Here is a 12,118-nt window from a genome sequence, read left to right as displayed (position 1 = left end):
TAGAGAAACCAACATTAACACAATATGGAGTGGTGACAGAAGTGGTGGCTAATAGGACAGGAGTCAAAATAGAGAACAACAAAGGTAAGTTCTTAAAGAATTAGGTGACTGGTGATGACAATTCTGATAGAATTGTTTATGAAACTAATTCAAGTTGGCTGGATTAAGACAACTGTCACTGGTATTAAAAACAGGTTCCAGCCCTAACCTGTTTGGCTCAGTGGATAGAGCATCAGCCTGCGGACTGAAGGGTCCTAGGTTCGATTCCAGTCAAGGGCATGTACCTTGGTTGTGGGCACATCCCCAGTAGGGGGTGTGCAGGAGGCAGGTGATCGGTGGTTCTCTCTCATCGATGTTTCTAACTCTCTATCCCTCTCCCTTCCTCTCTGTAAAAAATCAATAAAATATATTTAAAAACAAAACAAAACAAAACAGGTTCCAGGAATATAAATTTCAGCAGTGATAAATGACTACATATTAGACATAGGAAGTTGTCTAAAGGTATGGTTGGTGTAAAGGCTGGCCTTGCCCAATAAACTGAATGAGCTAGAAGAGGGATTTGGCAGCTGATACATAAGAAAGATTAGAAGAATAACACAACTGGATGGATGAGGCTAAATTTAAATTATATTTGGAAGATTATTATATTAATAGATAATTAATTTAAAAATCCCACAAATATTCAACAGTTAAGAGAGAAACATCTGAAAAGCTACAAGGACAAAAGAGCCTAATGTTAAACTTATTTTACATAAAGATATAAGAAAACGAAGGTCAACACATTACAAAGAGGTTATTTTTCCAAAAACAGTGTAGTAATAGTTTTTTCCACACAGCCTTTTGGGAGTCTTACAGTCTATGTAATGCAGAACATTAGTAACAGTCAGTGAGGTATATAGAGTAACAAGTGACAAAAAACCTGGTCAGCCAGGCTAATTCATAGTTTTCATGTTATGAAAATTCATGTAAAAGGCAACATTTTCTATCATAACTGTGCAACTTTAAAATGAAAAATAAAATTGAATTTTGACAAGAATGATTCTTACTTTTCTTCTCAAATTTTAGATAACTATGCATCCAATGAAACATTGCTAAAGCTCAGGGCTATTGTGAAAGTAAATTTTTCTCTCTGAGCATGTATAAGAGGAATTATCTGTAGGCATACATTAAGGAAAGCTGGTTCATTTAAATTTAGTCCTAGGGAATAAATGAAATAGATAGCCTTTTTTCATCTTTACTCTATTTTTCTTTTTATGCATCTCTTTTTCTGATTACGAAGTAGCATTTATTGTAAGAAATGATGAAATAAAAAGGTACAAGTAAGTAATTTAAATTACTCATAATATCATCATTTAGGGCCACCCAGAGTTATCCTTTTAGTCTTTATTCTTTCAATCTATTTTATATATTCATAGAAACAAAGTAAAATTGGGAACATATTTCCAATATTGTTTTGTAGGCTTTTTCATTTAATAATAAATGATGAAAATTTTCCATCCTATTAAATGTTTCCTATAATGTGATTTTAATGCCTACATAGTATTCCATCATATGAATGTGCCATATTTTACTTAATAGCATTTTGTTTTGCATATAAGTTGCTTATAATTTTTAGCTGTTATAAATAACAGTGACGAACATCCTTTCACATGAACCTTTGTTCATCTGATTTATTGTCATATAAAGGATATAATATAATTCCTAGGAGTGGAACTGCTGGATCAGGGTATTAATGCTTTTTTATAGCATTGAATATGTATTAACAATATTCTTTCTAGAAAAGTTGCACCAGCACATGAAATGCCTTTCTAACTACATCCTGGCCTAACTGGCTACACAGTGAGGATACACTAGGAAGTGATGGATCAGACGGACCATCAGCACATACAGGTGATGCAGGATACATAACCCAGTAGTTAAGCAGAAATCAGAACACAGTTAGGGTGTAGGGGGAGAACACAGTGACCTTGGATTTCTGTAAGCCTAATTTGTCTCATCTATAAAGTGAGCATCATAGTAATAATAGTGCAAGCCCTAGGATTAAGTAGATAATATTTTGACAGTACACTCAATCCTCGATTTTGTGGACCTTGGTTTAACCGACTTCAGATTTAATGAACAAAATTTCTGGTCCGTATGTTGTATATGAAAATTAACACCTGTTAAGTTTAAAATGCTTTTAACTAAGATTTGCTTATAACTGAATTAACAGGTTATTTTTTTAATTTGCTGTTAGGCTTAGAAGGTTCAATAACTTACCCAAAGTTATATAACCAGTAGGCTCATTAGTAAACAAAATGGGAGAATAATTATTTGCATTAATAATCATGTGCAACCAAGATGCATGAACAGGACACAGGTATGAAAATACATGACAGCCATTTGGTAAATATAGCTAAGAAAACTTTTAGGAAGTGTGCAGGCAATACACTTAAGAAAATGTGGTTTGTAAATAATGCCACAGTTTTTCCTGATGACCCAAAGTGTGTGTCATTAGCAAATGAGCCAGGGAGCCACTTCTCAAATGATCAAAATCAAAGCATGTGATAAAACTTATTTGCTTTTCTGCTGGAAATACTGTACATTATAACATTTCAACTGAATAGGACAGGGGTTGGCAAATGTTTTCTGTAAGGGGCAAGATCATGGGTGTTAACAGGGTTGTATTTAGGTATCTCTAGTTCAGTGATGGCGAACCTTTTGAGCTCGGCGTGTCAGCATTTTGAAAAACCTAACTTAACTCTGGTGCCGTGTCACATATAGAAATTTTTTGATATTTGAAACCATAGTAAAACAAAGATTTATATTTTTGATATTTATTTTATATATTTAAATGCCATTTAACAAAGAAAAATCAACCAAAAAAATGGGTTCTCCTGTCACCTCTGACACGCATGTCATAGGTTTGCCATCACTTTTCCCTAGTTCTTTGCATGGTATGAATCCACTCTTCCCTCAAGTTGATCTATTCTGTTTCTTATAGATACTATCCCATGCTTTCTGTCATGTAGGTAGCACTCTTTCTATGGACGGTTTCCCATTTTCACATTCCTTCATGACTTCTACATAACTCTGAAGACGAGGAAAGGGTTGAGTGCCGTTTTTAAAAAATCATTTTAAAAAAATTAAATTTATTGGGGTGACATTGGTCAACATGAACATATAGGTTTCAGGTGTGAGTGCAGTTTAACCCCTATGCTCAACCTACCTGATTTCTCTGCAAACTGACGAATGTTTTGAAGTTTGAGGCTGGGTGCCCTACTAGCAGCACCAGCCCAGGTATCCCACATGCCCTCCTTCTTACTTCTCCTTCAGCACCTGCTTAACGGAAACCACCTGATCCCAGTGGTGGTTGGATTAGATCCAGGCTAATTTGGAAAAAAACCCACAGGATTAGGAGTCGAGACAAGATTTTTAATCTCAAGTGTGTCACCAATTACTTGTATGACTTTAGGCAAGTTACAGTTTCTCTAGGCCAGTTTTCTCATCTGTATATTAAGGGGTTTGGTCTAGAATCTAGAGACTCTAGATTGATGGTTTTCAAACCAAGATCCTATGGAACATGGGCCCTTTACCTGTGTGACTGGAGTTTTGGGACATTCAAATGGGCTAATGACTTGGCTTTTTCAAATTCTCAAAAATTAAGATATTGACTTGATATATTTTTTTTTCTCAATTTAAGATTCTTTACCCACAATTCTTTCTTAAATCTTTTATTTTATTTTATGGCTAGTTGGAGTAGCAGATGAAAACACATAGTAAATGGCTTCACATTTTAAATATTTGGAAACAATTGATTTTTTTTTCAGTTTTGAAGATGTGATGTGCTCATGGTAGTAATTTTATATTGTACATATATAGTCCTGTTCCCTTTAAGAAAAACTTCGCAGTTCACATGGTATTAAAAATCTATCAGTGTTTATGCTATTCTGAAAAGAATACCGTGACTCCCAGGTGCTTTCCATCTGAGCAAGTCTGAGAACCGCTGTTCATATGTGTCTGTGGTTGGGACTTCATACTGCATACATGCATTATAGCTTTATTTTTCTTCCAGAAAAAAATGGCCCTCAATTTATATAGAGTTAACTATATCGGCATTTCATAGTATATTGCAGGAATACCATGGATTTTCAGGTGCTTTCCATCTGGGCAAGTCTGAGAATGATGAGATATTCTATAAGGTTTCTTCCAGCTCTATTTGAAATTCTTCATTTTTAAAAGTATCTTCTTGGTTCACCCCCCACCCCCTTACCATTGTTTTTCCACCAGATACGAGCTCCTTGATCCTTCCATTATCAATGCTCTACGCTTCCAACCCAGGAGGGTTGTTTTGCTATGTTGGTCACACCGTTGGGAAGGGCTTGCTTTCTTCTGGAACCTGATTCCTGCTGTAGGATCCTGCCATTCGGCTCTGGGGTCAGTCCTCAAAGTTTGATTGAAGATCCTGAACAATGTGTCAGTCTAGCTTTAGGCATAAATGTTGAAAATCCATAACAGGATTTTGATTTTTTTGGTCTAAATGGGAGATAAGGGTAGATGGAGACAGGATTCCTGGAGGCGCCTTTTGGGCTCATCTCTGCTCTCTGATCTCTGATCTCTGACAGCAGCTGGATCCTACCTTGTCAATTAGCAAGGTTGGAACTATTTTCCCAGAATCTCTGTGCCTGTGTGATGCCAGGTTAGGGATGGTGACAAGGGAAATTTGCACAACATTTGAAAAGCAGAAGTGAAGTAGCAGCCCTTATGTTCTGAGGGTTCGACTTTGAGTGGTGGGCACACAGTACAATATACAGATCTTGAGTCATCAAAAGGTACACTTGAAACCTATATGATCCTATTAACCAATGTCACCCCAATAAATTTAATAATAAAAAATAGATTCCTCAGCTCCCACAGTTGTGTAATTTCTAATTCCTGCAATGAAGTCCTCATTAGTAATTCTGTTTCCATGATGGAATGCTGTGTTACACTCTTGCCCACGGCACGGCTTGCTTTTGCAACTTTGCTTTACCAGAAATAAGTACAGAATGAAGGAAGAAGCACATGCCTGCCTTTCTCTTCCCAGAGCAGGCCAGCAGGCCACGCAGCCGATCCTGCTTCTCTGAAGGGCACGGCCGACTGCTAATGACCCAGCATCACAATTTGAAGGAGGCCTGGGGTGGGTAAAATGGATAAAAAGGTGAAAACACATTCGCTAAAAAGGTAACCTCCATCCTGCCTTCAAATTTCTGACTCACATCCACTCCTTTTCAAAAGGCTGCTTCAGTTTGGTTTTGCGATTCTTGTGGTGCCTTCGATCTCAGAAACTCAGGATCAGTGTGTGTTCTGGATAAGCCAATGACTTGTGGGACAACTCCCTGTTCCTAAACCTAACTCTACTTCTTACCTGTGCTATAAGGGAGGAGGTGAAGTTTTGATGCAAAACAAACAGGGTCGTTGATGCTTTTCCAAACAGTCACAGAAAACGGGAGCCTTTCCTAGCATCCCCAAACCCATCGCCACTCTGACAGGAGGGGAGGCTGTGATGCTCTACTCGGAAGCGGGAGGCCAAATGTCAGAGGTGTCTGTACTTTCAAGAAAGCCTGCAGCCAGAGTTAGTTTTCTTTTAATTTTAGGGTCAGTGCTCCTGTGTCCTCTGACACCTCGAACAGTCAGATTGGAACTCAACCCACCTCCTGCCAGACCAGCATTTTACAAACTTTACTCATTTCTGTTCCCACCTTCATCATTTTATCCAACTGTGCTATTTGTTCACTTAATACTTTCTACTTAAACGTAAGTACATTTACTGTATTTCATTGAATCTAATGTATGGTCCGTTGTATGTTATACCCGTTATCTTTTGTAGCACTGAGAAAGAGAAAACAATTGCCAACTAAATTTCACAGTGCCTTCTTTTTAGGAATTTTATGTTCCACTCATTGAAAGTGTTTGCTTAGACTTCCCCTTGGCCCTGAATGAGATTCCTATTTCCAACCAAACTTAAGGAGAAAATAAAATAGGACATTTCTGTCCACAGCTGATGAGTATTAACACTGGGTCATAAATCCACCTGGCCTTGCAGCAGATCTCTGAGCTGTCAGTACGGGGACTCCCAGGCTTGGGTTCAGGGGCAAGGAGACTGGATGGTCTGGGCTGGAGAGAAGGACTGGGGAGGGGTTGCTGAGTGTGTACTTTACAGCTGCTTCACTCTGCTTCGTGGGACAAGAGGGCAGCGAGAGGCAGCAAAAGCCAAAATTGTGAGACACATCCTGATTTCAGAGATCTCAAAATATGAAAAAGGTGCAACTTAGACTCAACGAAATAAGTTCTTAAAAAGGAAACTTTATGTTGATACCCATATTAGAAAGGCATGTAGCTTGCCAGACATAGAAAGAGAAATTATACAATAAAAGGTACACTATTAACTTCTAACCAGAGCCTATGACTGTGGAGAGCTCCCCACTTGAGGCATGCCCCAAAGAGGGACATGTGTTAGTGTTGGATGTTAAATCACATGAGACCAAATGGAGACTTTCTCCTTTATTGAATCAGAAGGGTTGGAAGAGAGTTGAAAAGTGAAGAACCTTTTCACTTGAGCCTCAGTACTAATTATGCTGGGTCTGGGAACCCTCTAAAACCAGGTTAGCAGGCACCACCAGTGGTTTGCAGCTTACACTTTGGAAAACACAATGTAAATACTACATTGTATTTCTGTTCTTATCTGCCAGCAAGAGGGCTAGGGAGTGGACCAGAGAAGACCAAACAAGATGTATAAGTCAGGCACAAACAGGGATGAGCAGATAAAAAGAAATAAGTCAGAGTTGGAAAAAGTGAGTCCTTATAAAGTTAGATCTGGCAGTAAAATCTGCTGATCTGCATATTCTGAAGCACTGCTGTATTAGTGTTTATTGCTTCATAACAAATTACCCCTAACTTAGCCATTTAAAACAACACCCATCTATTAGCTCTGTCTGTAGGTATTAAGTCCCACAGTGCTCAGCAAAGTGTCCGGTCTCACAAGATGTCAATCATGCTGAGCTCTTAAATGGAACATCAGGGGGTGAATTTGCTTCCAAGCTCATTCAGGTTGTTGGCAGAATTCAGTTCCTTGGATCTCAGGACTGAAGTCTCCAACATTTCCTTCTTGACTATGGGCTAGGGGTTATACGAAGTTCCCAGAGCCTCGCCTTTGCTCCGATTCTCGCCCCATGGCCCCTCAATCTTCAAAACCAGCAATGGCATGTCAAATTCTTAGCTTTGGTATTCCCCGATTTGTCCTTTTGCCGCCAGTCAGAGAAAACTCTGCCTTTCAAGAGAGTGATCAGATCAGGATTTTCCATCTGCAAAACCCCTTCCCAGTAGTATCTAGATTAGCATTGACTAACCAGGGACAGCAATGTAGGGGGGGCCATCTAGAGAAGCGTGCCTGCTGCAACTGTCCTCCCTTGACTGTTTAGAAATGAAATGGAGACCGTCGAGGTGTTTCCATACTAATTCTGGGCAGAATTAAAGGTGGACCTTAAACTAAAGTTTAAGGTGCCTTCTCCTGGGTGATGTTACAGCAAGGCTCCAGAACAAGTCACAAACCATAACAAATACAGAGCAGTTAACCTATTCACTTTCATCGGAACACAAGCTGTTTCACAGTAATCCATAAGTGAATTTCACTTACAAAGAACAAAAGTATAAGATGTCTATTTAAACTTCTACCTTTCTGTTTTCCGAGACTCTTAAACACTCACAGCGATTTTTTTTTTTTTTTTTGCTTTGCTTTCAAATCTTAATCGGGGACAATTTTCAAAATCCAGTTAATTCTCTCATGCTTTACAAATAAATTTGTGGGCTGAAAATATTGATATTAAACTATATGAACTACACACTCTCACACGCGCACTTTTAACTGATTCTGCTTAAAAGCTAGAATCATCAACAGCTGACTCTCACTCTATTACTCAGAACTCAGTCACTGCAGGAACACAGAGAAGTTCAAAGATACAACATGATTCTGAAGCCAAAACACACTAACTCCATCCTACTGAAAGGAGACAGTTGTGTCCCACTGAGATGATGGAGTTCAGGCTATGACAAAAGTTCAGGCGGGCCGCTGGGGCACCTCCCTGCTCTGCAGGCAGCTTCTATCTGGCGCTCCCTGGAGCTGGGAATTTACCACAAACACCGCCTGGGGGAACAGTGCTAGCAGCCCAGAATCGGGCCGAAACAAGCTGCCTCACGGTGACTCCCAGACACGATCGGAATGCAAGAAAATAATTAAGATCCTAATTAAGTAGTTGCTCATCTGGCTCATTTGAAGACGCTCCAAAATGGTCAGATTTAAGGCATGGTAAACAGCTGAAGTGGTAATTTTGCTTGTTAGTTAAAACCTTTGTCAGAGGTCAGGTCTACCTAAGAAATGGAAAATGAAGAATAGAGGCAGAATCTGTGTAACTTAACCCCCAAGCAATTTTGCTTGGGTTATTTGTATCTTTTTATCTTTTACTTGTTGTTTGCATAAATATAGTGACCTATCATTTTTAGCATAGTTTAATATAGGAATAATTTTCATATTCATAAAAACTATGGAAAATAAGGTTTGAAAAAAAAATCCTAAGAATACAACGAGGTTTTAAGTACCAATTAAATTTGTCAAATTTTTTTAAACTTTAGCATTTTTTACTTATAAAATTATAGTGACACATTTATACTATGTTGTATTTTATGCTAAAAAACTTAAATACAAAATACATAAAATCTATTTACATTTATATATGAAATTTAATTAGGGCTTTGTATTTTGGAGGGCGATTTTCTTCTGGCTACCTTCTTTCAGTTTTATTTTATTTCTCCTCTTGTATAGATCCAATAAAAAGTAAACATCATCATGTTTTCCAGAGATGTAGTTTAAATTAGGAGATATTTGTTTAAATTATATTGTAAAAATGCATCTACTAAATTTAAGCATACTAAATCACAACCTTTGATGTGTATGTGTTATACAGATTAGTCAGTAGTGATTTGTTATTTTGAAACTGCTATTAAAAGTGAATGCACATTGCAATATTTAAAAATTTTAATACGAGTAATGTCAGAATCAATGTTATATATACACCCAGACACATTTTAAAATAGGAGCTTGCATCTCCTGCGGCTCCCACCCTTCTCAGATTCGGTCTCCCTGGCCTTGCCTTTTTAACCCACTATGTTCCTTCCTCTCCTGAGTCTTCCTCCCACTCTTCCTCCCTTTTTCAGACCTTTTGGTTGGAGAAGAAAGTAGTGCTTCAAAATTCGAACTTTGGAACTGGATTGCCTAGTTTAAATCCCAGCTGTGCCACTTACAAGCCATGTGATATTGGGCAAGTCACTTAACCTTTCATGCCTGTTTTCTCAACTGGAAAATGGGGATGTTAGCACTTACCTTGGGTTACTGAGAAGAGTGAATGAGTCAAGCACATAGCATACATTTTATAATTGTTAGGTAATATTATTTTTACCATATTAGTCCTTCTGGAACTGTGTTCTACAATACCTCTTACTGCCTTAGTTTTATGGCCTTTGCTGGCCTCAACTGCAATTTAGGTCAACTCAAACAACGCAAGCAAAGGTGGCTCTATCTTCCAAGTCTAACTTACTCCAGTCCTGGGAGGAGGGGTTAACTCCCCAATCACTTTCATCCAACCTAGTTCTCTTGAACTATAAGCAAAAACTACTCCTTGTTTGAAGTTTCTATCTCCATCCCTTCCACTCAAGTTTCCACATTTATGGAAAATTTGATAACGGGGTCATGGTTTTTCTCTCTTCCCCATGTCTTCATACTGGCCAATTTAAGTATCCATGCAGAAGCCCCATGGAACGCTCCACCTTTCCGATAATTGATCTTCTTATTCTGATGACCTTCACCTTCTCAATACTCCACCTCCACCCTAGACTTTGTCATTACCCAGATCTGTTCTATCTCAGAAACCATACACCTGTATATCATAGTCTTTGACCATAATGATGATCGGTGGGAGATGCCAAAGGAGCAATTGCTCTATCCATACTGTAAATCAAATTCTTGACAATGGGCTTGGGTTTTTTGCTTGCTTATTTGCTGTTCTTACAAATTCCATAGTAGGAGTTTAAGATATTTTTTGATTGACTTACTGGTAGATATCTCTCCTGATCCTACTGGAGTAAACTGGTAACTTTTCTTTTTCTTTCTGTGAAGAAAATTGGAAATAGAGGTTCATATTAAATACAGTTAAAATTTAGTAACAGGGACTATTATTCTACATGTGCATAGGTATAGGCCAGGGATGGGCAAACTTTTTGACTCGAGGGCCACAATGGGTTCTTAAACTGGACTGGAGGGCCGGAACAAAAGCATGGATGGAGTGTTTGTGTGAACTAATATAAATTCAAAGTAAACATCATTACAGAAAAGGGTACGGTCTTTTTTTTTTTTTAGTTTTATTCATTTCAAACGGGCCGGATCCGGCCCGCGGGCCATAGTTTGCCCACGGCTGGTATAGGCAATGCTTTCTGAAAAACTGACCTATAATTTCTGATCTCCTTTGTTCCTTCTAGCTGAAGAGTATACAGATCAGTTAGATTGCTTTCAGAGAATTCTTGTGATTAGTCACAATTCTAGGAGCAGCATGATAGAACAACGGCAAGTTTGGAGGCTGGTGTAACAGAATATTCCAGGTTAAAGATTTTAAAATCTGCTGTATATTGTAAAGTTATTCTTTCGATGACATTTTGTTTTCAGAAATTGAATTCTAGATTTTCCATATCTATATTTCTATTTCTTATAATACACTTTATATTGTAAAAGCCACATGTGATTATTATAGAAATATTATTTAAAAGAGACAATAAGGAGAAATACCACATGTAATTCCACATTCTATTTCAATAATATAAATGCCTTTCAGACATTTTGCTAGGCACATGCTACATTACAATACATACAGATGTACACTTTCTCCTTTATATACAAGAAATCATCAATACTATACATATCTTACAACATTTTTTTCTATTTAATAATATATATTTCATATTTTTCCATTAAGTATACACTACAACATTCTTTTTAATGAGGGTGTTGCATCCCACTGAATAGTACTTTGGTTACTATACACATATTTACTTAACCAAAGAAATACAGATTCAAGCGTATATTTGTATAGTAACACTCCCCATTTTAGGAATTGCTGGAGCAAAATTTTATGAAGATATTTACTATTTTTCTTAGAATAATTCCTAGATGCCACATTGATGGACCTCAGGAAATGGGTTTTTTAAAAGCTCAGGCATATGCTGCCAAATTGTCCTCAAGGAAGGATGTAAGCTTCTTCCAGCCTTGTATTAGAGTCCTGTTTTCTCCTGATCTAATCTAACATCAAATATTGTAATTTAAAAAAAATCTTTGCCAACTTGGTAAGTAAGAAATTGTAACTTTATTTTTAACTTGCATTTTTGAATCAGGTGATACTAAGTGCTTTAAAATTATTGGATTTATTTCATTTTTGGCAAATTATCTGTTCATATACTTGGTTACTTTTTTCTCTTTAGTCAAGCTTCAGAGACTAGCTAGCTCTTCAGCAAACCCATCTCACTTTCCTCCTAAGCACGTTGCTAGAATGTTTCCCGTGCAGTTTTTTATGGCTGCCTGAGTTCTAGCCCAGACTGCAACAAACCTCTGTATGTCAGGCCTCACCAGGCTAAAGTCACATTATTAGCGGTGCCATGATTTTCTCTGCAGACTTTAGAGAAGAAAGAATCTGTTTTCTTGCTCATTCAGGTTGTTGGCAGAATTCATTTCTTTGTGGTTGTAGGGTTAGAATCCACTGGCCCTTAGCTGAGGGCTGATTCTAACTTCTAGAGACCACCAACATTCCTTAATTTGTGGCCTCCCTTGTCCATCTTCAAAGTCAGCCTTGGGAGTCTCTCTCATGCTACAAATTCTCATGCTGAAGACATTTCTCTGACTCATGTTTCTGCCTTCCTCTTCCACTGAAATGGCCCATATGATTACACGGGGCCCACCTGGATAGTCCAGGATAACCTCCTTATTTTAAGGTCAACTGATGAACAACCTCACATCTGTTTTGCAATCTTGACTTTCTTTTTCCATGTTAGGTAATGTATTCAT

This window comes from Myotis lucifugus, unplaced genomic scaffold (genome assembly GCF_000147115.1).
Source record: "Myotis lucifugus unplaced genomic scaffold, Myoluc2.0 scaffold_144, whole genome shotgun sequence".
Lineage (NCBI taxonomy): Eukaryota > Metazoa > Chordata > Mammalia > Chiroptera > Vespertilionidae > Myotis > Myotis lucifugus.
The sequence above is the reverse complement of the archived record's forward strand: the minus strand, read 5'-3'. Positions refer to the sequence as shown.